The following is a 24,391-nucleotide window of genomic DNA, read 5'->3' as shown; positions in this document are numbered from 1 at the left end:
AGGTGAGGCTGACTGGTCTGTAATTCCCTGGGTCATCCATTTTCCCCTTCTTGAAAATGGGGGTTATATTTCCCTTTTTCCAGTTATCAGGAACTTTACCTGACTGCCGTGATTTTTCAAATATGATGGACAGTGGCTTAGCAACTTCATTTGCCAGCTCCTTCAGGACCTGTGGGTGGATTTCATCAGGTCCCATGGACTTGTGCATGTTCAGGTTCTTAAGATGGTCTCGAACCAGATCGTCTCCTACAGTGGGCCCAAGGTCTTCATTCTCACAGTCCCTGCCTCCCTCTTCTAAGACTTGGGTGGTGTGGTCAGAGCATTTGCCAGTGAAGACTGAGGCAAAGAAGTAATTTCTTCTTCATTCTTCCGAACTCTGTTCTAGACACCCAGACAATTAGACTGATGTAAACCTAAGCAGTGATCAGACTGAGAAAGTCCTTCAGTGAAAGGAATATGTTTCCTTCTAATTCTGGAACAAATGTCTCTGTTCTTTATCATAGATAAATACTTCTGATAGCAAGAGGCATCTTTAAACTATGTTCATCCTGTTCCTAGAATATAGTATGTATCACTTGAAGGTTGGCTTGGTAATATGCTTATGATTCCTGCTGAAACATAAAACTCTTTAAAATATATCAGAATACTTCTCATTCCAAATACAGTCAACTGCTTTTTGAAACAATTTTACTCCATGACAGATAGAAGGATGTCACTCTTCTTGTAAGTCACTGAGCATACTGTTGGTTCAGCTTTGTTGAATTTACCTACTGCTAGTCAATACGTTTGACATTTTCTACTGAAGTTGCTGACGTCAGGACTGTCCATGAAGTCAGTGGTGTGGAGCCTGTAAATACATCCATTCTCTGGTTTTCATGAAGAGATTTTACTGCTTAGTGTTTGAGCTAATACTAACTCTTTCAAACCATAAGAAAAGAATTACTTGATCTGGATTGCTCTTAAAAATAATCTGAATTATACATTTTTTTTTTTTTTTTTTTTTTTTTACAGGTGAAGAAGAATTTACATAGGTGTCTTAATGTTTTCCTCCTTTTTCCTTATGTCAGCTGAAAAAATAATGGAAAAGTCATGGCTTATTTCTTTTTTTTTTTTTTTACATTTAAACATGTGAATTAAAAAATAGGGTTACATGTCTATAAGGGGACAAGGGTTCTGTGGAGTAATAGACTTTTCTATATAAATACAATTCAGTAGAGTTTCAAAATCACAAGCAAAACTATTAACATCTGTTTGAACTATGCAATCTAAAACATTAATGAAATGCTCTGTTGCTACCTTGCTACATAAAAGTTCAATGTAACACTGTTAGACAGTGCCTGTTACTAGGGCAGTGGTAAGAGGAAGGTGCTGTTTGATTACTTTTTTCATGACTACTAAGTGATAAGTTTCACTTAAGATGTTCTAAATTAGAAAACCACTCATTTTCTACCATCCATCTCCGGATGCATCAAAGCTCTCAAAACCAGGTGCTTAAGTCTTCTTCAATTTCTTTCTGAACTTCATCAGAACATAAATATTTATGGATAAGCACTGTTTTAGAACAAAAGAGGTCTTCTTAAGATGTACATCTGGAAAGGTTGGAAAATATGTTATGTGGAGGATGACTTTTAGTAACCTAGAAAATATCCAAGGCTAATAATGGAAATGGTCAGGAGCCAGCTGACCTGATAGAGCACATGTGACTTAATACTGAAATTTCAAAAGCTGCTGGTTACTATGAACATTATTAGGCGGAAGGTATGGTGTGATGCTGTACAACAAAATTTATGAATTTACAGGGGAACTTTGAGGAGACCTTCAAAAGGGGTGGTGATTCATCTCCATGGCACCTTCCTTGGCAATGGCTGTGCAAGAGCTGTTTTGCCATCAGCTCACCTTTTCAGGAAGAAGCAATGGTGGCACAAGCTGCCACCAGCCCTGAGGTGTTCTCTCCCCACGCACCAAGTGTCCCTTCCAAGCTTCCTCTGATGGCTGAAATGGTGTGAAAATAAACCTCAACACATTAATTCCCATCCACAACATACAGTAACAGTGCTGGAGAAGCTTCTGTCTCCCGGGTGCGACCATTGGGAAGAAATTTGATGTATTGTTGTGACAATAAAAGATAGAAAATTTCTGGTCTCTCCCACACATAAAAACTATTAACCAAACACATCAAGGGTGGTGGAGGAAGGAGCCATCTCTCAAGTGACTTCCGTGACAGTCAAGAGCAGGGCTGCTCCTGGGCTGCCCGGGCGGATCCTGCGGGAGCTTCCCAGCGCTGCGCTGGAAATGGCGCCAGCGGCTTCAGCTGGTCTCCTGGCGCACGCCAAGACGCTCTCTCCAGGGACACTGCTCCGCGTGGTCGACACAAACTGACACCGGCTAGAGGCAGGGCGGGCACTGCGCACTCTCTCCCCCTCTATTGGGCTGAGGAGGATGAGTATATAGGGTAGAGCGAGACCGGCCCGCGAGATGGGAGACTGAGCTCTCCCGGTCCTCGAAGGAGCGGGCGTGAATGCCATGGCCAGCGCGGGGGGAAGGAGGCGCGCAAGGGAAGTGCGCATCCTCCATTTTGGCGGAGGACCGGCGGAGAGCTTGGCTCCCGGCGCCTAGCCACCCTCAGCACTCTTGCCCACCCCACGGCACTGCCGGGGGCACCCGACTCCTCTTCCCGCGGGAGCCGCGCAGAGGTGCCTCAGATGGGCGCCCCACGTTGGTTCGAATTGGTCCCAAGCTCCCCGCAGCAGCTTCCGACAAAATGGAGGACGTCACCACTGCTACCACCACCACTACCACCACCAGCAGCTCCTCCAGGAGCCATGTCGGCGGCTGACATGGCGCCCTCCCCCACAGTGGTTGGGGCAAGAGGGCGTCCCAGGGCGCGGGCGCCGCCGCTCCGCAGGGCGGGCTGCCCAGCGCCAGTGAAGCGCCCTAGCTGGGATCCGTGCACTCTCCCTTGCCCATGGGGGAGCGCTTCCATTATCCACGGTCTGTCCCTCGTGGAAATGGCCCCAGGTGCAAAGCCCTACCGAAGGAAGGAAGGGGGTCGGACCTCTCGGGGGACCATGGCAGAGCCCCACCAGCCCCATCGCTAGGGGGTGGAGAGGGAGAGGTGAGCCCGCGCTCTCTGGCGCCCGCAGGGACCTGAACGCAGGGCTAGGACGGGCAGCGCACCCTCCCTGCCAGCAGAACATGGGCAGGCGGCAGCGAGAACTTCTGCAAGTTGCTGCTGTCAAGGAGCGCCACCCTCGGAAGCGGGTAATGATTCGGTGGGCAACGATCCGGGTTCCTCAAACCTGACGGATCAAAGTGAGAAAAACCCCAGGCATGCCCAGGAGAAAGATTGGCAGTTTATAGGGTCAACCGTCTGCGGGCGGCTCTGATGGACAGGCTGCTCATCCACTCCGCTAGCCCAGCGCGAGAGCCCGCCCTCTGAGGCAGCCAATGGCGGGGCAGGGAGGTGGATCTCTCCGAGCTCCCTTGGCCCCGTTCCTCCTCCCCTTAGCTAGCAGCTGCGCTTCGCTCGGGACTGGACCGAGTTAGAGTTGAGACGGCGGAGGAGTAGCGCAGAGTGTGTGCGTCCCCCGCGGGGGGGTCCGTGCCCGCGAGCAGCTGGGGAGCCGGGTAAGGTGAGGGTGTGGGGTGCTGCGCCTCAGGGGCGAGCTGGCCGGCGGGTGGCGGCGCGAAACTGCCCCCAGGGCGGGGATGGGAGAGCAGCCGCCGTGTCTCCGAGCTACCCGGGAGAAGTGCCCTACGGTGGCGTTGCCGCTGCGTCGCCACCCCTTGTGGCGGCGGCGCGAGCAGGACCAGGGCAGCCCCGCGGATAACCATTGTGGCCCGGTGTTGGGCGACGGGGGTAAATGGGGGGCGCCCGGGGGCAACGCTGGGGCGGGGGGGACGGGGGCATTTGGAGGAAGGGCCGGGTCTAGTTTAGCGCCTCCTATTTTAACTCACTCCCTCCCTTCTTCGCCGGGCCCTCGTTGTTGTTCTGCCCCTGTGCCTCCCCCACCCACCGCCCTCGCCGCCCCCCCCCCCCCCCCCCCCCCCCCCCCCCCCCCCCCCGCTTGTGCCTCCCTCCCCTGCCCGGCGCTCCTCTGATACTGCCGTCGTCGCTGCTCCATTCCCGTATTGTTTGGCTGAGTCCCTCTAATGGCGGACAGGAGGCGGCAGTGCTGCTGGCCGACTGCAGGGGGGCAAACCCGAGATCAGGGGCAACTGCCGCGGGAGCGTGCGGCCGGCCGAGGCGCCCACCCAGCGCCGAGGCGCTGCCGCTGTGGGCCTAGCGAGCCCCCGGGGCGCCGGTTCAGGGCTGCTTAGGCAAGTTAGCTGGTAATACTTGCTCCCGGCCGTGGGTGCCGCCGTTGCTTTTCCCCCGCACTCGCGCAGAGAAGCCCTCCGGGCGGCACCTTGTCCTTCTCCTTCAGCAGGAGCCGGCGGCTGGAGGAGCGCTCCTTCTCCCCGGGGAGGGTAATTCCAATTAATTTATTTATTTATTTATAGAGGGTTGAGATTAAAGGGAAGTGGTGGGTGATGCAGGCGGTACCTGCTCTGGCCAGGCAAAGGAATCGCTGCTTGGGGGCGCTGCCTGCCTCACGTTAACCCCGTGTCTTCCCTTAGGCTCCAGCCCAGTTTGGTGCAGCCTTGGCAGAGACCAGCTAGGAGAGGGAGCTCCATTGTGAGTGCCATTTCTGTATCTCTTTTTGCCTCTGCTAGACCTTCTTAGGGAGGGCTTGATCCACCTTCCCTCATGTTCCCCAGGGGCAGGGGTAGAAGGAGGAGCCTCTGGGGTTGGGTGAAGAAATTCTTGGGTCCAGCAGTTGCTGCCCTGGGGCAAAGCCCCGGTAATGGCTGTGAGGCGGCTCCTTCTCGGGGTGGGCGCTGCTGCTGCAGACATCGCTCCTGCAATACCAACTCCGGCAAGCAGACGACGGGCTGCTGCCTCTGCTCGCGTTACCCAGCTCAGGAGGGAGGGGGAGGGCATATTTCGGATGCCCTCTAGAGTTTTGGAGCGTGTATTAAAATCCGTGATGAGACATCTTTAGCCATCTTTACATTCCCCCCCCCTTGTTTCTCTAATCTCGTGTCCTGCATATCTTGAAGCAAAGATGAGGTTTGAGGGGTTTAATATTGCCCGGCAGTTCTCAGAGTGTAGTCTAGCATCTTTCTTTGTGTTCATGCTGATTCCTCACAGCCGTAGATTTGCTCAGGTGATGTTGTTGGGCACCATTGGCAGTTTGTGTGCTTAACTGGGCTTCAGACATCTGCTTTGCCCCTTCCCCAAAAAGCTGGAGGTCTCTGGGGAAACAGCTTTTTATTAGTGCGCATTTTTGGTGTACCTCTGTGGGATTTTCAGAGCAGGTTGTGATCTCTGTTGGGTGTTAGGTTGGCTGAAGAGAGGTGGATTAGCAACTCCTGTCTAGGATTGGGTGTGATTTGTCTCTGGCTTGTGCCTTGTTTAATAATTCTATTTTTCTTTTTGCATGGAGGATCCTGAAATCACCAAGTAGTGCAGCAGAGGGAAAAGTGATATGGTGTGTGCTTACATGGGGAGAGGTTCCAGGGGCTGTGGGCTGAGAGGTGGCAGCTGTGGTGGGAAGTGCAGTTGGGTCTAGTGGTAACATGCAGCCAGAGAACAAACAGTGAGGTAGCGCCTTTTGCGCTTGGGGTTCTTTGCTTGGGCAGTGGAGTGATTCAGGTGGTGTAGTCTTCCACACCACTTGCATCTTGAAATTTTTCCTTTACTTTTTCCTTCCTCCTTGACATTCGACATAGTAATATCCCACATTTGCATAGCTTGCAACTTCCTTTGTCACTTTTTGGTAGCTTACATTTACAAAGAATCAGTGGTTCTCTGCAAAACCTCACTGCTTGGGAGGAAGGCATCAGATTTGGAATCATTCTGAGCTGCTAAAATTACAAACCTCATGAAAGACACTAAGAGTTTGTATGGCCTGTTGTCATTAATAAAGTGATCTGTTCTAAACCTTGGCTTCCTACTGTAATTTTAAATTTTTTAACTCTTACTATGTCTTTGATATAAGGGTGCCATCTAATTTTACTTCTGATTCATTATATGTTCCAGTCTAGCAGCTGTTTTGCTTTTTCTGATTCTTCATGTTGAAAAAGTTACTTCTAAGTGTGATCAAGGCAAATGATGCTTTGGAAGGGAGGCTGTTGTGTTGGGAGTTGAAAAGGATGTGTACTGGAGCTGGTTTGAAAAAATTATTGTGGCTTTGTGTGGCTGCCTGTGAAAAGATGAGGATACTGCCAAGAACAGCTGTATAGATAAGATTCAGTAAACCTCAATAAGCAGTTGCCAGCTGGTTTTGTGAATTACGCTAATGTCTTGTACAAAACCATCCTAGTAGATGGCACATTATCCTCCAACTGTGGTGGTACAGCCTTTTCTCTAGCTCATGACTGGAGGTAAAAAGTGTACCCTGTGGCTTGTGATAAGCCATGCTGTTGCATGAAGGAATATATTTGGTGCTGACTGCTGCAACATCAGTTCTAGGAATCGAACTTCCACAATTTGTGACATAAAGGTGGTGGTGGGACATTTTTAGGTAGTTAAACTAAATAACTTTTTTAAAAAGTGAAAGACTATCTTGATCAGAATATCTACCAAATTTGGTTTGCATTATTATTAATCCTTTTTCACACAAATATCTGATTGCATTCTACTGTTTCTTATCCTGGAGTAATATGCCAAGAGGTATTTCCATTAGCAAGAATGTAAAAATGCCAGTGAAAAAAGTGAAAGCAAGTTTCTTTGTCTTCTGCAGAACTTATTCAAGTATATGGAGGAATGTGGGACCAAAACTGGTACAACTTCTTTCAGATTTTTGCTGGCTTTAAGGTGTTGGTTTTTTTTTCTCCAGCAGCATCATGAGCAGTTATTGGTCATCATGAGTAATACTGCATTATTACAGTAGCTTTCATTTTGGTCTTGAGACTAAATACAGAATTACTGAAGTTCTGTCATCTTGTGTCAGTTTGCAACCAATTGATATACTCTGCAGCAAAAGCATGTTGAGGAGTTCTGTGAAGAATTTGTATCAAATATTGTTATTAATGAAAAATCCACTGTTCCTGAAGAAGTGTTTCTTATTTACAGAATACAGGTGCATCACAAATAATAGTGAATTTAACCTACCTGTGGAAAGGGATTGAAACTTGAAATTCAGAAGAGTTCAAAAAACTAGTAAGCTGTCCCTTCCAAGAAGTTTGAGGTCATACTTGCCTCATGCGGCTTTTAAAAGCCCTGTGTGCTACATGAGTTTTGTAGTCAGCTGAATGTTGAGTTTAACTTAGCATTTGATTTTTTTTTTTTTTTTACTTTTTTTAACTTTATCTTGCTTTCAGTGATTTAAACTTACTAGGTGAATGCTCCAGGAGGATAACTGGGTTTCTGAGAGATTACAGTTAAGAGGAAACCTCACTTTTCTTCCATAGTTGTAGCCAGCCCTACATGCTGCTGGCAAATGGGATTGGCAGTAGGTGCTAACTCCGTATATGAATGATTTGCTCAATTTAGGTGCTAGCATTAGAAGTCTTCATTTTGGACCAAGATCTCTAAGTCTGTCAGAATGTTTTGTATTTCTAAGAGAAATTTTAAGTGGAAAGAAGCAGTGTGAGACTTACGGAATGTAGTTATGTGGCATGTGCTCTTCAGTTAACATTGGGCTGTACTGGTTTTGTATTGTTTTCCAGCTGCATAATGGCTTCCAGCTCCTCCCGTTTGTTTCCAGTACTGCATGCGTTGGTTTATGTTCACTTCAGTTGAGCTGTTTAACCTGCTGCCTTTTCTGGGGAGAAGTCCTAATTCCTATGCGACTTCTCAGGTGCTTCCCTGATTTTTAATACGTCAGCAAGACTTCTGTCTTACTGCTATGTGGATCTCCATCTCTTACTCCCACTGCGATAGCTAAGAAGCATGCATTGTTGTTCTGGTTGGCTTGGCTGAGTATGAGCCAGCAGTATGCCCAGGAGGCCAAGATATCCTGTTTTGTACCAGAAAGTGTGTGGCCAGCAGGACTAGGAAGGGATTGTGCCCCTGTACCTGGTGCTGGTGAGACTGTGTCCTGTGTTCTGTTCTGGGCCCCTCCCTACAAGAAAGACTTGGAGGTGCTGGAGTAGGTCCAGAGAAGGGCAGTGAAGCTGGTGAAGGTTCTGTAGCACAAGTCCTATGAGGAATGTCTGCGGGAACTGGGGTTGTTCAGCCTGGAGAAAAGGAGGCTCATGGAAGAGCTTTTTGCTCTCTATATGGAAGGAGGATGTAGCAAGGTGAGGGTTGGTCTCTTTGCACAGGTAACAAGCAATAGGACAAGAGGAAATGTCCTCAGGTTGCTCCATGGGAGGTTTAGATTGGGTACTAGGAAAACTTTCATCACCAAAGGGTTGTCAAGCATTGGAAGAGCCTGCCCAGGGAAGTAGTGTAGTCACCATCTCTGGGGGTGCTTAAAAGGCATGTAGGTGTGGTGCTTAGGGACATGATTTTATGGTGGATTTGGCCATAGCTGGGTATATGGTTGGACTCCATGATCTTAAATGTCTTTTTCCAACCTAAAAGATTTTATTATTTTAATGTCGCTTATTTATATTTATTTTAGCAATTTAAGGCTTTTATCTTCTGTGAACTTCCAGAAATTACCATTTTTAAGACAAAAGTCCTATTTATTCTGTGAAACTCTGCCACTGGAGTTCAGTAGGACTCAAACACGAAGAAAAGTAAGATTGTATGTCTGTATGGATGAGAACATCAGCAGTTGCAATAGATAAGATCAATAGCTGTCCTCAAGACAGGTTAGATCATAACTGTCCACTGAGTGGTTCTCAAGCTTTCACCTGAAGCATCTCATGGATTCAGTGATGAAACTTGTTTTCTTACTTCAGTTTGCTATGAGAACAAAATTATTCCAATCAGTGATTATAATACAGACCACAAATTCAGATTTTACTAGCATAATGGATTATACAATTTTGTGGTCAACTGACCAATTGCCACCGATGTCTTTTTCAAACTATTCTGTGTTCAGAGGGTATTTATGCTTTGTAAGTTTGTCCTAATTCTTAAGCATTCCATGTTTTTCTGTTTTTCTCAAGCTTTTGGAGCTACTTTGACCATAACTTCCTCTCATGCTCCTTCCACTGTCAGTCACTGGAGAATAATCTGAGGGGGTTGCAGGGGTTCATCACCGAGGCAGAGGTGCAGAAGCAAGTATTTAGTGCTGTGAACAGAGTAGCTGCAGTAATGGTTTGAAATGTGCTTGGGCATTACCACTGCTCTCCCCAACCCTACTGAGCCTTTGTAGCACAAGAGGGTTGTGTTGGTTCTTTTGTTTCCTTTGTCTGAGATGAGACTACTTAATCATGCATTGCTGTTGTGCAGAAAGGATTTTTTGGGTTTGTCAAATACTTAACACTTAATATATTACTTTTTTATCTAAAATCAATGAATTAGGCATTCTAAGCTGTACATGAAGGCTCATGAACTTTTTTCCTTAACTCTTGTAAGACTGTAAGAACCCTTCAGTTTGTATCATTGTAACTTCTAAAAGCTTTAATACATATATCTGTGTACCCAGTGCTGTACCAAAGTCTGTCAAGGAACAGTCCCTACTCATTACTTTTAGTACTTAATGACACATGCTAAGCAGGATATTGTTTATTTCCTCTACTCGATAGATTGTGCAAAGCAGTGATGTACACTTGGTCATACACTGTTAACTGATAGAACAGTTGCTTAGATACTTGCACCATAGCCCACCAGTCTAACTTTGCGGGGCCAGCAAATAAAGCAGATCATTAAGAGAGGACAGTGTCACTGTGGAAGAATTCATGTTGGTTTCTACGTGAAGTTTCCTCAGTTCTCTGGATGTGTGAAAGATGGCATTGGAGGAAGATGGTAAAATAGGGCATAACCCGTAGAGTAACTGTGTACCATTTTCTAATTTAGGCCTATTATGGCTCACAGTCACTCTTAGAAACGTGGACCTGTTTGTTTTCCTCCTGCAGACTTCTGTTGGAAGCATATATGCATGTTGTGTTCCTTTAGGCTCTTTGGTATATAAAAGTCCTGAACTCTAAACAAAAGCCCATTCATGATGTAACTCCCCCCCCCCCCCCTTGAAAATTTAACCTTGATGAAAATTGTCCTTTCTGGAGTTCCTTTTCTTTTAGATTCATGTCAGACCTCTCCTGTTTGGCATTTACCCCTAGTACTACATTACATTTCTCTAGAAGTTATTTTGTTAATCTCATTCATAAATTCAGCCATCATCTATGTATGGATGACCTTCAAGTCTCTTTTCTGGACTTGCTGCCTCTATACCAGCTAAATCTCAGTGTGTGCTTCTGACTTCTTTTTGTGGATGTCTGACCTTCAGCTCAGGCTGCTATTACAAAGGCAGTCCTTATCCCCCAGAAGGAGAAACCTCCATGCGGTCTGTCACTTGTGGACAGCATTGTCACGAGATCTTTGGTTTAAGCTCCTAACCTAGCCCTTGTTTTTGGCACAGCATGCACTACTAGCAGACTGCAGCTTTCTTCCTTGTATTAAACTGTCTTTTAATTGTTTGTTAGTTGTGTTAATAAATCACATGACTAAATCTAATGCCTCACCTTTAATCTCTGTATCTTGTGGTAACACTTTTTCTTACAGTTGTGGTAAAAATGATTCTGCTTTGATGATAAGGGTTAAGAATCCTGAACAAGAGTGGTTTCCTTGTCTTCTGCTTTGACTGACTGGTCTTTCTGCTTCATGTATTTTATGGCTGTAAAAATAACAGGTTACTTGCCTTTAATTAAAGTTGGGGTTTTGCTGTGAAGGATATTGTCTTTTTTGTTGTTAATGAGATTTTTGAGTGCTGTTTAGGAAGTGACATGATGAGTAGTTACACACTTTTGTTCATTCTCCGGTGATGCTACTCATGCATGGTGAAGTTCCCTGTGTGTACTCTTTAACAGTTTGCAACATAGTAATGCAAAAGAAGTTAACTTAAGGAAATAAAGCCTGCTGAAAACAAAGCCAGACCACCACCTTTCCTGTTGCCCTGGGACTGAGCACACACCATCCTTAGAACAAGAACTAATTCTAACTGTTGTTTATGGTGGTGCTGTTTCCTTGTATTTTGTCTCTCTCCATCTGTTGTCCCTTATGTTTAGGTTGTCTGCTCTTTGAACAATCTTATTCTGTGTTTGTACAGTGGCTAGCATAATGTCGTCCATAACTTTGGCTCCTAGGAGCTTGTGATAAGAGTTGCAATGTATGGGTGTGGCATCAGTGTCTTTTCTTTTTTTTTTTTCCCTCTTCTTTTCTTTTTTTTTTTTTTAAATGTGTATGTGGAAGGGGGAAGAGGATCTAGTGTTCTGTTATACCTGAAATAACGTCATCGTTTTCTTTGAGCAAGAATTGGTAATAAATATACCATCCTATATACATTTAATTGTTGTGAAGCTGGAAGAATTTACTAGGTGTGTTTTGAATTAATAGCAATAGCATTTCTGTGTGCACTAGTTTTAGATGGTGAGGGTGTTGTTCATTTAGCTTTGCTTGTGGTGGTTGTATTGCTTTGAAAAATGCTCATTTGGAAGTTGAAGTTTTGTTCTGGTGTGTGGTGCCTCATTAAATAAGCCGAGACATATCTAGAAAGCCCAGGTATGAAGTTCTGTCATACATGTAATAAATAACTGCAGTCTAAAAGTGACAGAAAATGGGGAGCACAGCAAAGGTTTGTTGGTTTTTACAGACACAAATGTTGGATATATCTTGGAATTATTGCCATTGTCACTGTTAGCCATCATTATGTATGCTTCTATCCAGAGAATTAACAAATAGAGATACTGAGGTGGTCTGACTAATAACTGTGTATAGTACAACAATTATGAGCTGAATGAAGTCCAGCATTTTTTAATAATTGAAAAGAATTGGAGAGTTTGGAGAAGACCTAACAATGCTTTAAGGACAAGTAGAAAACATGCTTTCTATTAACAGACTGTAGAAATTAAATCTATTCCTCAACTAGAAGAGAATAGATTAGGGTGTGACTTAATCCTGGTCTACAAGAGACTATGAACCCAATAACATGTTAGATTGCTTTTCCCACCCCCCTAATATTGAAGGTTTAATTTGTGAGTACTGATTATTGCATAAGCGATACAAATTCAGGCAGGGAACAGTGTGTAGCCTTTGAGCAGTTAGGATAACTGAGAGTTGGAAGTTTAAAGAGGATTTGAAAAGTTAGCAAAGTTAAACAGACTGGGGAGGCAGGGGCTTCAAATACACTTTGTTCTGCAAGTCTTTAGTTGCAGATTTGGACTCAAAAGACAAAATACTGGCTTAGAACAAATTCAGTATAGTATATTTTCCATGGGATTAAATTCAAATAAGCATACCTGCTTCCTTGCATGACTGTTTAAACCAACCTGATTTGGAATTGTTGTATCCTCTCTTCTTTGTTACCAGCACTAGCCTTTTTTTTTGGAGTTACTTTAGCCCCGTGAATCATCAGAATGATTTTTTTTTTTTTTAGGGAGGGGATGTGTAGGTGTTGGATGTTTGCTGTGTTTTTTGTATTTCATCTTTCTACCTTGTTAGCTGCCATGACAGACTGGCTGTAAACAGGGAGAAAGGGAGAAAGAGTTGTGATAAAGAAAGTGGGAGTGGGAATTCAAAACCATGGTAGTCCTGTCCTAGACTGCACGTGGTTTATTTATGTGGAACTACAGCCTTAGCAAACACAGTATGCATCTTGTTTAAAGATAAAGCTACCTTTTTTAAAATTAGTTCAGTAAGCTGGAGTCTTGATTGCATAATGTAGCTTGCAGCCAGCCCTCAGCTGCAGCTGTGAAAACCTATTGAACTTGCCTTGCTGACCATATAAATTCTTGCCTTGGATTCCATTTTCTGTCAACCCTACCTCAGCATAGAACTTGAACTATTTTGTGGCTGCTTTTTAATTTTCTCTGCCTTTTTTTATATTATTTTGTTTGCAATGTTAAGATTTTTCTTTGCTTTGTTATACTGCATCTTCAGTTGTTTACTTAGTCATAGTCTACATGGATTTTCCACCTGTATGTAGCATAGTAGTCACATACTTTATTATATTTGTTTTTCCTTGTTCTGAATTACTAGATGCATTGAATGCTAGTCACTGCAGGTAAACTGTGTTGAAGAAGTTTGTCCATGCTGGACCAGAAATACTAGGTTGCTAGGTGATGCTTGAGTGTTTCTTGGGGACGAAGAATCTGGTTGAGGCTACTAAGTGATGTTGGTTAGTGTTGAAGACAATGAAAATGGTCTATCTGCAAACTAATTGTTCATTTACAAACTATGGCGTGACAGTTTTTGCTCTTCTAAGTAGATGCAAAAAAGTATTAGTTAAAAAGTTTTGTGCACTCAGACACTTTGAAACCGGGAATGTGCCATTAGGCATAGTAGTTACCAGTTACCTGTGCACAGTTAACTTGTTTCATGCGCTGTAGGTATATGAATGTAGACTGTATCTTAGTTTAAAATAAAAAATTTGAAAAACCCTAACCAAACAAGAGGAAGCAGTAGCGAAGAATAGCATTTAAAATCCTTGTTGACAATTAATAAATTGTCTTTGTTTTCAAAATGCATGGGGAATAGTATACGCTAGGCACTGATAGGATGCAAAGCAACTTAAGGTAGTCCTGCTGGGCAGCAGGTTGATCATGAATAATGGACCTTTGCAGAGGTGAATGGAAGCAGCATACTGGGCTGAATTCAGCAGGACTGTAGCCAGCAGTTTGAGGGAGGTGATTGTTCCTCACTGTTTGGTACATGGTAGACCACATCTGCAGTGTTTAGTCCAGTTTTGGGTAGATGCCATTATAATAAAGATACGGATATACTGCATTGAGCCTAGTGGAGAGCCACTGGCTTAGAGGGCTGGAGCAATGAAAAAGAAAAGCCGAGAGGGATGCGTGTGATCAGTCTAAAGAGAAGGCTGGAGGGACATGTTACTGCAGTCTTCAACTAATTAATGTGAAAGTATAGAGAAAATGAAGCCAGGTTCTTCTTGGGGATGTGCATTGTTAGGATAGCAGGTAGTAGGTATAAGTTGCAGCAAGGGAAGTTCTGAATAGCTAAGATAATCAAACAGTGGAAGAGGGTGAAGTTTAGCAGAGGGGCTAGTAAATTTGTATCCTTATAGATATTGAAAGCTGACATAACTTCAAAAGTGAAACTCATTTCTAGTTTGTCACTGCTCTGAGCTGGGGTGGATTTTGATAAGGTGATATCCAGAGGTCTCTTCCAACATCAGCTGTTCTATTAAACTTGCAGTGTTTAGGCTAAGTCTGATACCATGTAGTGACTAGGCACATGGTCTCCATTGATATGCAGTGCTTTACTTACTGTAAGTTAATTTGAATGCTTTCTGTCCCCCAAAACACAAAAATAAGAATTTGTCCTGTTTGGGTAAAATTACTAATAAAATGTAACTGCATGAAATACTGTTTAAAAATAGCTTCTTAAAACTATCTCAAATATACTGACTTTTTAAGGTGTACTTTACAGGGAAGGTTAACTTCTTCACAGAATTGGCATTTCTGTGGTTAATAAATTCCTCAGTTTCTAGATATGTAGGTTCTACAGGATGTATTAAATCTAGTAAGTCTCATCCTTACGCTTGAGATTTCTCTTTTCTCTATTTCTGGTTGTTTTTTCATGTTTGATTGGTTTATGACTGGCTGTACCCCAGTTTCTAGTAACTTTACAAATTTGAAAGATGTATGCTGCTTGTGTTATGTTAGGTGCTTACAGTATAGTCACTATAATAATGATATAGTTGTATCAAAAGTATAACCAATGCAACTATACCCATTATGAAAGATTGAGAACTAGAATATTTGCTTAGTTTAGAGCCTTTTGTTATTAGTAGCTATACTAAACTTGTAGCGTTTGCTGTAATACATTAGTTAACAGAGCAGTTTGAAACCCAGGTACAGGCCGTGTAGAGGCTGGATTGAGAGCAGTCCTGAGAGGGAGGATTTGGGGTGTTAGTTCATGAAAAGCTCAGCATGAGCCGGCAGTGTGTACTTGCAGCCCATAAACCAGCCATGTCATGGGTGTACCCCCAGCAGCGTGTCCAGCAGGTTGAGGGGTGTGATTCTCCCCTTCTACTCCTCTATCATGAGACCTCACCTGCAGTCCTACATTCAGCTCTGAGGCCCCCAACACAAGAGGGATGTGGACCTGCTCAGGCGAGTCCAGAAGAGGCCATGAAGGATCATCAGAGGGCTGGAGCATCTCTCCTATGGAGACAGAGTGAGAATGTTGGGTTTATTCAGCCTGGAGAAGAAAAGGCTCTGGGAAGATCTTAGAGCAGCTTCCAGTACCTAAAGGGAGCCTACAAGAGAGCTGGAGAGGGACTTTTTTTTATCGGCTTGTAGTGACAGGACAAAAGGGAATGGTGTTAAAATGAAAGAGGCTAGATTAGATAATAGGAAAAAAAAATCTTCACTATGAGGGTGGTGAGGCACTGGCACAGGCTGCTGATCAGCGCCTTTTTCATGATTAAACAGCCATGAAATACTTTGGAAGTGTGTGTTTAAGAAGGAAGGTACATACTGGTCTGGCTGCCCTAAACTTAGGCTTAGTTAGTCCACATAATGATTCCAATTTGCCATGAACTGCTATGCCAAGTGCTGCCTATTCGCCTATGAGTAATCTTGTAGTATGCTTGGTGTGGATACACTTGCGTTCGAGATTGACCCTGAATTGTGATTCTGTTCATGCATACAGAAGAGCACTTCTTGGCTCTGGTTGAGTAGGAAGACTTAAAGAAGAGGCTGTGTTAAGGTATTAAACTGTTCCTGGAGATATCAGTTGGAAACCAGATGTTAGCATTCATATATAATACAGGTGACTGCAAGTGCAGATAAGGTGCTCGGGTGATACTGAAGTTCGCATGTTTTCAGCTTTAGTTTCAGTTTTGAAATACTCACTTCTGAATAAAGCCGAAGTTTACTGACTCAGCTGCTTCAAGATACTTCTTCCATTATGTAGATCTTGCCTTCTTACTCTTCTTAGTTGTGTCTTTGCTAGATTACAGGTCTTCGTGTATGTCCTCTTTAATTCGCTGACATCTATGTGGCAAACACATTTTGGGTGTTACATAATGACTTTCATTAAGCTAATTTCTTCAGTCCATACAGTTCCTTTAAAAATCTGAGGAAAGAATGAAATTTGAAGCTGCTCCAAACCTACTGAAAAATAAATTCTGGAGTAGTGTCTCTAGGCTGAAGTAATGAGGTCTCAGGCTTTTGCAGGGATGGTGCTCCAGCATCGGACAGATTAGATTTGTAGACATAAACTTGGTATATTGTTCCTGAAAGCTCTTAACTGTGTTCTGAAATGCTTAACTGTGTTCTGAAAAAACAGCTATGTAGGTATGTTGATGGGTTAGTGTCATATTTTATTGAGACTCTTGGTTAATATTTATAATGAGTTTGTATTTTAAGACCGCTCCTTCTTTTACTTTGATATTGTGAATACTTGCGCTTGAGCTTAGCCCAAAGTATGCAAGTATTTGTTGAACTTGTTAGCAACATTTGTGTGTAAAGCTGGTAAACTGATGAAATAGTTGTGCTGTTGTGGCTGTAATGTAGTATGTCGGGTTTGCTTGACACGTTTCAGGTATCTTACTGATTGTGATGAGGGGATAGACATGTGTTTTAATATTCAGTCTGTCCCTGCTTGCTTCCTTTTAAGTTAGTATGTGCATTTTGGAGTGTTTTAATGCAGAATTTGCTGTCAGGGTAGTGCAGTTCTCTCTGTGCCTCTTGGCTTGTCACAACTATTGTGTCTACTAAAATGATCTCTACACTGAAGTTAAGAGCTGCAGCACTAACCCTGTTATGTTCAGGCACAGCTGTTAGTGGTGTTACACAGAAATTTTTCTACTGGGGAACTGATGTGGCTGGAAAGGAACTCCAGCAGGAAAATCTAGTAGATGGATCAACTTTTGTCTGGTTATGTGTGTGGTTGCAGAAACAGCTGCGCCATATGATAGTGTAACAAAATGAGTCTGTGGACCTGATAACTAGGTGGACCTTCAGAGGTGTTAAAAGTTTAGTTAAGTCAGATGGGAAAGTTGACAGTAAATAAGAGCTACCATATATATGAACATAGAGTACTAGAATCAATGACTAGATATTCCTCAGGAAGAATATAAAGAGGAAAAAAACTGAAGCCAAAAACCCACCACCAGGAAAAAATGCTGAATATTTATAGTAAGAATGTTTAACAAAAATGGTTTTATTGTGTGGTTGTGTGTGGTAAGAGTTATATATCTGATGACCCAGAAGGGCCTTACAAACACCACCCTTACAACATGGAGTCCTACTCACATAGGCAGGTGTCTGTCCATACACAGTATATGTTATTCACTACTCAAATTGAGATGGGGCTGCAGTAGCAGCATTCAGATTGAGTTTAAACCTGGCTTAAATTGCAGCACTTTAAAAATACTGGATTACTTTTCCATTTCTAGAGCTTTTCAGCCCTTACGTGTGGGCATAGTTGGGCTGTTAGACTGCATTAGTTGCAATGTAAAAGAGCTACTTAAAGGTGATTTTAATTGGAGTGGTTTACTTTGCTTTGGGGGTGAACTGTGGCATACATTGTTAATCACTGGGGTTCAGTTGATAGCTCATACTCCAAGAGGCCAAGTAGGTAGTTGCATTTGATTGTTTAGGGAATGACTGTTCCCGAGTTGTAGTAACACAGCATACTATTAAGCGAGAGAGCTGCTTGACAGCTGCATAAAGTCTTCACAATAGCCTGAGTTTTTGATCATCAGAGTTCTGAAAAGTTAAGTGATAAAAAGTGACTTTCTGTAATAAGGATAAGAACTCTTGGAAGTAGCTGGATTAAGGGGTTAAGTGATGTTATGGTCAAATAAATGTCAGGGTGAGGAACTCATTAAAACATTGATCACAGAACATTGAGATGCATTCAGATTAGCCTCTTACCTGATTATTTTGCCTAAGTGTTGACTCTTACCCCCAGCTGAAATCAGCCTGGAAGTCATTGGCCAAAATTCGAATTTTGGGTAAGTGGGTGAAGCTTCCATGAGGCTAGGGCCAAGTCTTCTGCATGTAAGAATAATAATATTCCTCTATTGGCAAGATTAATTGCTCTACCTCTATTGGCAAGATTAATTGCTCTACTAGGTTAGCAGACAGTTTGGTAACCTGTTTGCATTTGCATCAGTGACGTCTAAGAATAGAAACCTGGCAGCTATAGTGTGGTTTGTTTCCTACCCCCACCCCCTCCTCCCCCCCGTAGGTGTATTGTGGTTCTCAGCAGCTGGCTGGCTAAGAACTTTTGCAGAGCTGCCTTTGGACCGCTATGTTTAACAGTCATGAGAACATTTATTTTCATGCTTGCCTGATCCATATTTGACCTGGTTGCATTTCAGCCCTTTGTAGCCTTCTACAGCAGTGACTCCATAATGAAGAAAAAAAGTTTTCCTGCATAATAGATTATTAAAGCTGCTTAATTATTTCACTGGCTGCCTTTTTACAACACACAAATAAGCACTCATCTTCTATGTGTTTTATTTTCCTTGTAGACTTAACCATATTCCATCTTCCACTGCAGTCTAGTGAGGAATGTGTTCGAAGGCCTTTTGGAAGTCTTATGTGCTATATGCCAGTTTAATCAGCGTTGGTCAACAGGTATACGAACCTTTCAAAAAATCTCTCCAATAGTCCTGTGAGGCACTGCCTCTTCTGCAAAAGACATATTAATTCTCTCCCTGTACATTTTTGTCTTTTGTATATTTATTTAGCTGTAGTTTCTATCAATCTGTTTAGTGATGAGATAGGATTGTAGACTGTAATTATTTGGGCGATCGTTATTGACCCTCTCTTGAAGTAATTGATTACAGATATTGAAATAGAAGAGTGCTGACTGTCTTTAGAAATCTTAAGTGACTGCCATGTGGCCTTCATGATTTGTTCTAAAATCTTCTGTTAGCAGTTTGCTATGACACTTGCCCTCTGACATGACCGCTAGAAAGAGAGCTTAGATGTGTTCTCTGATCTTTTCCTCAATGAACATCAATGCACAGAGGTTTTTTTCTGTGTTTTCTACTGTGGTTTTGGCTTCTTGGATATTCTGTTTCATTACAAAAATGTTACAGTTTGTGAAATTTGCAAGAATTGGCATTTTGGACAAACCTTTGCTCTGACAGCTCAGTAGCCTGTCTTGAACCATGCCTATGAAAAGGTAAAGAACAGGGCAAATGTACATGAAACTTTCCACTACTACAATTCCAACATCTTCGTAGCTCAGACTTCCTTATAGTAGTCTTCATGTTTTTTTGGGGGGTCTTTTTGAATTGGTTGTATACTTAATATGGTAAAATTTTAAATGGTATCCATGCTCTTGAGAATATTTTTGTCTCGCTGCTCCATTTTGTTTCCTTTTAATTGAGTTCCTCGCATGTTCTCCTTTTTGAAATGAAATGTTGAGGTAATATTTTATTATTTTTTTTTTTTAATTCCCTTGGGAATTTAAATATGTTCTTCTGGAGTGCTGTCTGGATAATTAAATCTTAAACTGTATTGTGTTGCTCAGAATTAGACCAGGAGTTGGTTTTTCTTTGGTTAGTCTCCTAGCTGGTTGCAGTTGGCTGTGTTGTGAGAATGTCTTCATCATTCAGTGCACAACAATAGTCAAAATCTTCAGTTAGTACTTCGCAGTCTCTGTCATTCCCCTTATCTCACATGTCCTGTCACCGTTATGTAATAATATACCATTAAAATGCTATTTCTTGTAGTTTGGATATGGAATTCAAGTGTAGCACAGTACCTGTTGAGGTAATTAATTTAGTTAGGATACAGTGCTTTCCTAGCGGAAAGCAATGCTCTTTTGCTGAGGCAAATCAAAGCCCTGGACTTGTACCTTAGTATATTACTGTCTGCTGTATTTTGATCATATTTTCACTTTTGAAGATGTCTCAGTTATGTATTCTCCCAAAAGCAGTCGTTCAGGCTTTCCCGTTTGTTTCTAAGCTTCTAGCCTTTATATGGAAGCACTTGTACATGCTATTTTGTCCTACTTTGAATGTCTGTTTCAAGCACCCTGTGTTGGTGGAACTCTAGTTTTGGTTGTTTTTCAGTGATTCCTTTTGATTTTTGTGACTTTGTGTCACGTGTATGTAACCATGATGATGTTCTTATGTCACCTTCATCCCAGGTGTTACTAATGGCACTTGGTAGAGACTTTTAAATTCTATTTTCTTTTTTTTTTTTTTTAAGTGGAGTTGCCTTTTTTTTTCCTAGGTACATACACACCCCTCAATTTCTGTTATTCATGATAAATTTAAAACTCTTTATCGTTAAACAGTGAAGTTAAGACTTGGCCTATGGAGCATTACCTACCTGTCTGTCATAAAAGCTGTAGTATTTGCTATCCTCCTGGAGAAGCAGCTGCATTTTGCCTTTCATTTTTTCCAGCAGTGAGTCCTTGAATGTAGTTATGGCATTGTAATTTATTTCAGCATAAAGATTTTCATAGATGAGTGGTGTAGGCCACTTTAAGAGGATAGAACCATAGAATAGTTAGGGTTGGAAAGGACCTTAAGATCATCTAGCTCCAACCCCCCTGCCATGGGCAGGGACACCTCACACTAAACCATGTCACCCAAGGCTCTGGCAAACCTGGCCTTGAACACCTCCAGGGATGGAGACTACAAGGCAGAGACTACAAGGTTTGTGTGGCAGGGCAGTATAGAAGCCAACAATGAAATGCAAGATATTTTGGGGTCACATACATTACAAAGGACTACACTTCATTTTTACTTCTACAGGAGGTGGAAACAAAGACAGTTCTATAAATACGTTTTATCTGCATTCCAAACACATTTTCTCCCCAAGCCAGTCTTCAAATCAGTTGTAATAAACTGTGTTCTAAAGGGTTTCATGAATCTCTGCTTTTCAAGGGTTACATATATGAAGTAGGGAAGGCATCTTGTTCAAATAGAATCATAGAATAGTTAGGGTTGGAAAGGACCTTAAGATCATCTAGGTCTCCCCCCACTCTGCCATGGGCAGGGACACCTCACACTAAACCATGCCACCCAGGGCTTCATCCAACCTGGCCTTGAACACCTCCAGGGGTGGAGCATTCACAACTTCCCTGGGCAACCCATTCCAGTGCCTCACCACCCTTACAGTAAAGAACTTCGTCCTTACATCCAATCTAAACTTTCCCTGTTTTAAGTTTTAACCCATTACCCCTTGTCTTATCACTACAGTCCCTAATGAAGAGTCCCTGCCCAGCATCCTTGTAAGGCCCCCTTCAGATACTGGAAGGCTGCTGTGAGGTCTCCACACAGCCTTCTCTTCTCCAGGATGAACAGCCCCAACTTTCTCAGCCTGTCTTCATATGGGAGGTGCTCCAGTCCCCTGATCATCCTCGTGGCCCTCCTCTGGACTTGTTCCAACAGTTCCATGTCTTTTTTCTGTTGAGGGCACCAGAACTGCACACAATACTCCAAGTGAGGTCTCACGAGAGGAGGCGCATGATCACCTCCTTTGACCTGCTGGTCACACTCCTCTTGGAGTCTGTGTGCTACCATAAAGCCTTGAGCTCATTCTGCAGTGCTATTGAATGTGCATTTTGTGCAGACTAGGTCTCACCAGTTTTTGTTTTGTCTGTGTTATTTTTCAGTCTCAGCAATTCATCCAGTGATCAGTCTACAATCTTACAGGTTTGTAGCAATTGTGTTATTAAGCATCTTTTGCTGTTACCAGTTGAGAAGTGTAAGATTTTTCCTAGTTTCTCATTCTAAACCTATTCTTTTAACTTTGTAGGTACTTCCTTTTTGATAGTTTTCCATTTAGAAATAGTGACTGTGACATTGCCAATGTATTTTTTGTTTTATTCCTCGGTACTAGCATTTTTAGGAAAACAAATTACCCAAATTTGCAATTTTTTTTTTTAATCTGATTTTCTTAGTAATTCCCTTTTTGAGTTTAGCATTGGTAAGAAATAACACTTGAGAGGGAAAATATGCAGATTTTATTTATGACTGTAGACCAACAGCTTGCACATAAATTTGTCTTATTTTTGTCATACCTACCAAAACAGGCCATTAGAACCTTTTTAAGAGCTTTTGTTGAAAAAAATACTTACGCAAGAAGATACGTTTTGGTCTTAACCTTTAGTTACATATTACATGCATGTACTGTAAATCAGCCCAAGTTTGTCTGTCGTGTAAGGATCTGTAAAAATAGGCATAGCATGGGTTTGAGTTAGGTGTAAGATACAGTCTTGGCATAGTCTCATTTCTTCTTTGCTCCCATCTGTTCAGGTGTATTTAAAACTCTTTTATTAAAAGCTTTATGTGCTTGTAATTCTTTTTTCATTCTAGAGAAAGAAAATATATGGAATAAGCCTGGGAAATTTTAAGAATCAGTGAATGAAGTAGTTCTTTGTAGCAAAGGCTGACATGTAGAGAAATCTAAGTTTGAATTATTCAGCCCTAGAGGGAAGAATAAGATACGTAAAAGAGAATATTGGATTAAGTTAATCTTCATTATAGCAGACTGATTTTCAGGGAGGTATGAGCCAACTGCATTGATAATACATGTTTGTGGTTTTGTTATTTCTTTTTTTCCCTCAAGAAAATCTCTTTCATTCAAAGTGAATGTTACCTTTACTGCAGTTCAAATGCTATTATGTGATGGCATTTGTCTGTGAAGCTAACTTAGGAAGGAATTAAAAGGTGGTTGCCTCTCTTCTAGGATTAATCTGGTTCAGAGCTTTGCTTTTGGTCATGTTGTCCCCAGTTTATGACCTGATGCACACATTCTCTCCCCCCCGCCCCCCGCTCCTACTCAGTTAATGGACAAGGCGGTTTGAGTAATTCTGTAAATGCATAGAAGTTGATACTCTATTGATAGAGTTGATACTCATAAAAAATGTTGCCAAGTCTGAGAAACCTAATGATTGTTATAAATCCTGAAGAATAAATATAGGCTTGAACTTTGAACATTTTCAGTCTCTTGTGAATGATCATGTCTTAATGTAAACTATGAATGCCTGAGTCTGTGATAAGTATCATTGCAGTGCGCATATGCTATTTGAAAATGATTAGTAATGTAAGGTTTATATTGCATTGTAAGCCTGGTTTATAATGGAGGTCCTGTAATTTTCCTTTTCTTATATCTTTATTTTAGCATGGTATATTCTGCTATAAGCATCAAGGAGGTTGTTGTGATAAAAAGCAGATAAATGTGTCTGCTAAGGTTTCTTTTCTCAGTAGCTCAGTTTACCTGAAACATTTATTTCCTTAATATTCTATTACAGATACACTTCTTAATTGTGGTATTTGATTACTTAATTGTAGGTATATCTGTTTGTCTCTTGCCAAATATTGGTACTTTTACTCTCTGTCTATAAAGCATCAGGCACAAGATTCTGGAAATGTGATGTGACAGAATGGAAAATCTCAAAGAAACAGTATTGTTGCTGCTTTACTCATTGCAGTGATTGTATAGACTAGTATTCTCTAGGATGTAGGATTGTAGGATGATAGTGCTAAAAGTCAGGTTTGAACGTAAACTGTTTAGAAGAAAGTTTAATGAACAATTGGTGGGAAAGGTTTGAGATGTAGAAACTATTTTGGATATCTAATGTTTGTTTTAACCCAGTTTCAGAACGCCCTGCTTTTGTGGAGGGCAGCAAATCCATACAAGAAGAGCAGATTCCTCACAGGAAGAAAATAAAAGCTCTTGAAGCAACTTACTAAGGTAAACAGATTGCAGTGGATTTCTGGATGGGTAAGTATTGGTGAGCAGGATATTCCTACATTCTCTCTTTACCTTCCTTTATTGAGGATTTATAAAAAAGCATAGAAAACTTTCTAGTTCGCAGAAACTCACTGATGTCACACATTAGTGTGTGCTCCCAAAACTTAGCCAAATTATAATGAATTACATCCGTTTTTTCTTGTTGTTTATATCAAGATCAGTTTAGCTTACTGGTTTTTAGTACAGTTTTTTTTTTGATCTTAAGGTCCTTTAGCACCTGTTATATACTGGTTTGGAACTACAGGTACAGAAATTCCATATTGAGGTTGCCTTTTATATTTTCCTTTAAATTCATGGTAGCATGAACAATTATAAAGAACAGATTCCCCAAACTGAACAATGACTAAAAGCAAACAGTAAGCCCCAGGCAAAGTAGCTGCTGGGAAGGAGCCTGAAGAAGCATCACTTGCTGTTTAAAAAAAAAAAAGAGAGAGATTAAGTTGTGTAAAGCTGCAGTGGAATAGGAGATACTAAGGCTGTCAAATGAGCTGCCTGTGGTAGTGGCTGGTAATGAGAGGTTGCTGTGCACCTT

The 24,391-nt window shown here is 42.1% G+C and overlaps 1 protein-coding gene across 11 annotated transcripts in view; it reads left to right on the top strand.

Moving 5' to 3' along the window:
- Nucleotides 1–3,139: 3,139 nt before the first annotated feature.
- Nucleotides 3,140–24,391, top strand: part of ZMYM2 (zinc finger MYM-type containing 2) — an 84,597-nt gene continuing 63,345 nt past the window's right edge. For 2 of the 11 annotated variants that reach the window (XM_057399677.1, XM_057399667.1), the window contains exons 1-4: nucleotides 3,141–3,627; nucleotides 4,621–4,678; nucleotides 21,716–21,755; nucleotides 23,701–23,829. The gene's annotated coding sequence lies outside the window, so the exon portion shown is untranslated. Of the gene's footprint in view, nucleotides 3,633–4,620; nucleotides 4,679–7,716; nucleotides 7,848–21,715; nucleotides 21,756–23,700; nucleotides 23,830–24,391 lie in introns of all 11 variants that reach the window. The other 9 variants (XM_057399671.1, XM_057399673.1, XM_057399669.1 and 6 more) reach the window with 9 other exon arrangements.

This window comes from Pezoporus wallicus, unplaced genomic scaffold, assembly GCF_028554395.1.
Source record: "Pezoporus wallicus isolate ANWC-B61680 ecotype Strahan unplaced genomic scaffold, APGP_CSIRO_Pwel_v1 scaffold_6446, whole genome shotgun sequence".
Classification (NCBI taxonomy): domain Eukaryota; kingdom Metazoa; phylum Chordata; class Aves; order Psittaciformes; family Psittacidae; genus Pezoporus; species Pezoporus wallicus.
This window is presented reverse-complemented; position numbering and strand designations above follow the sequence as displayed.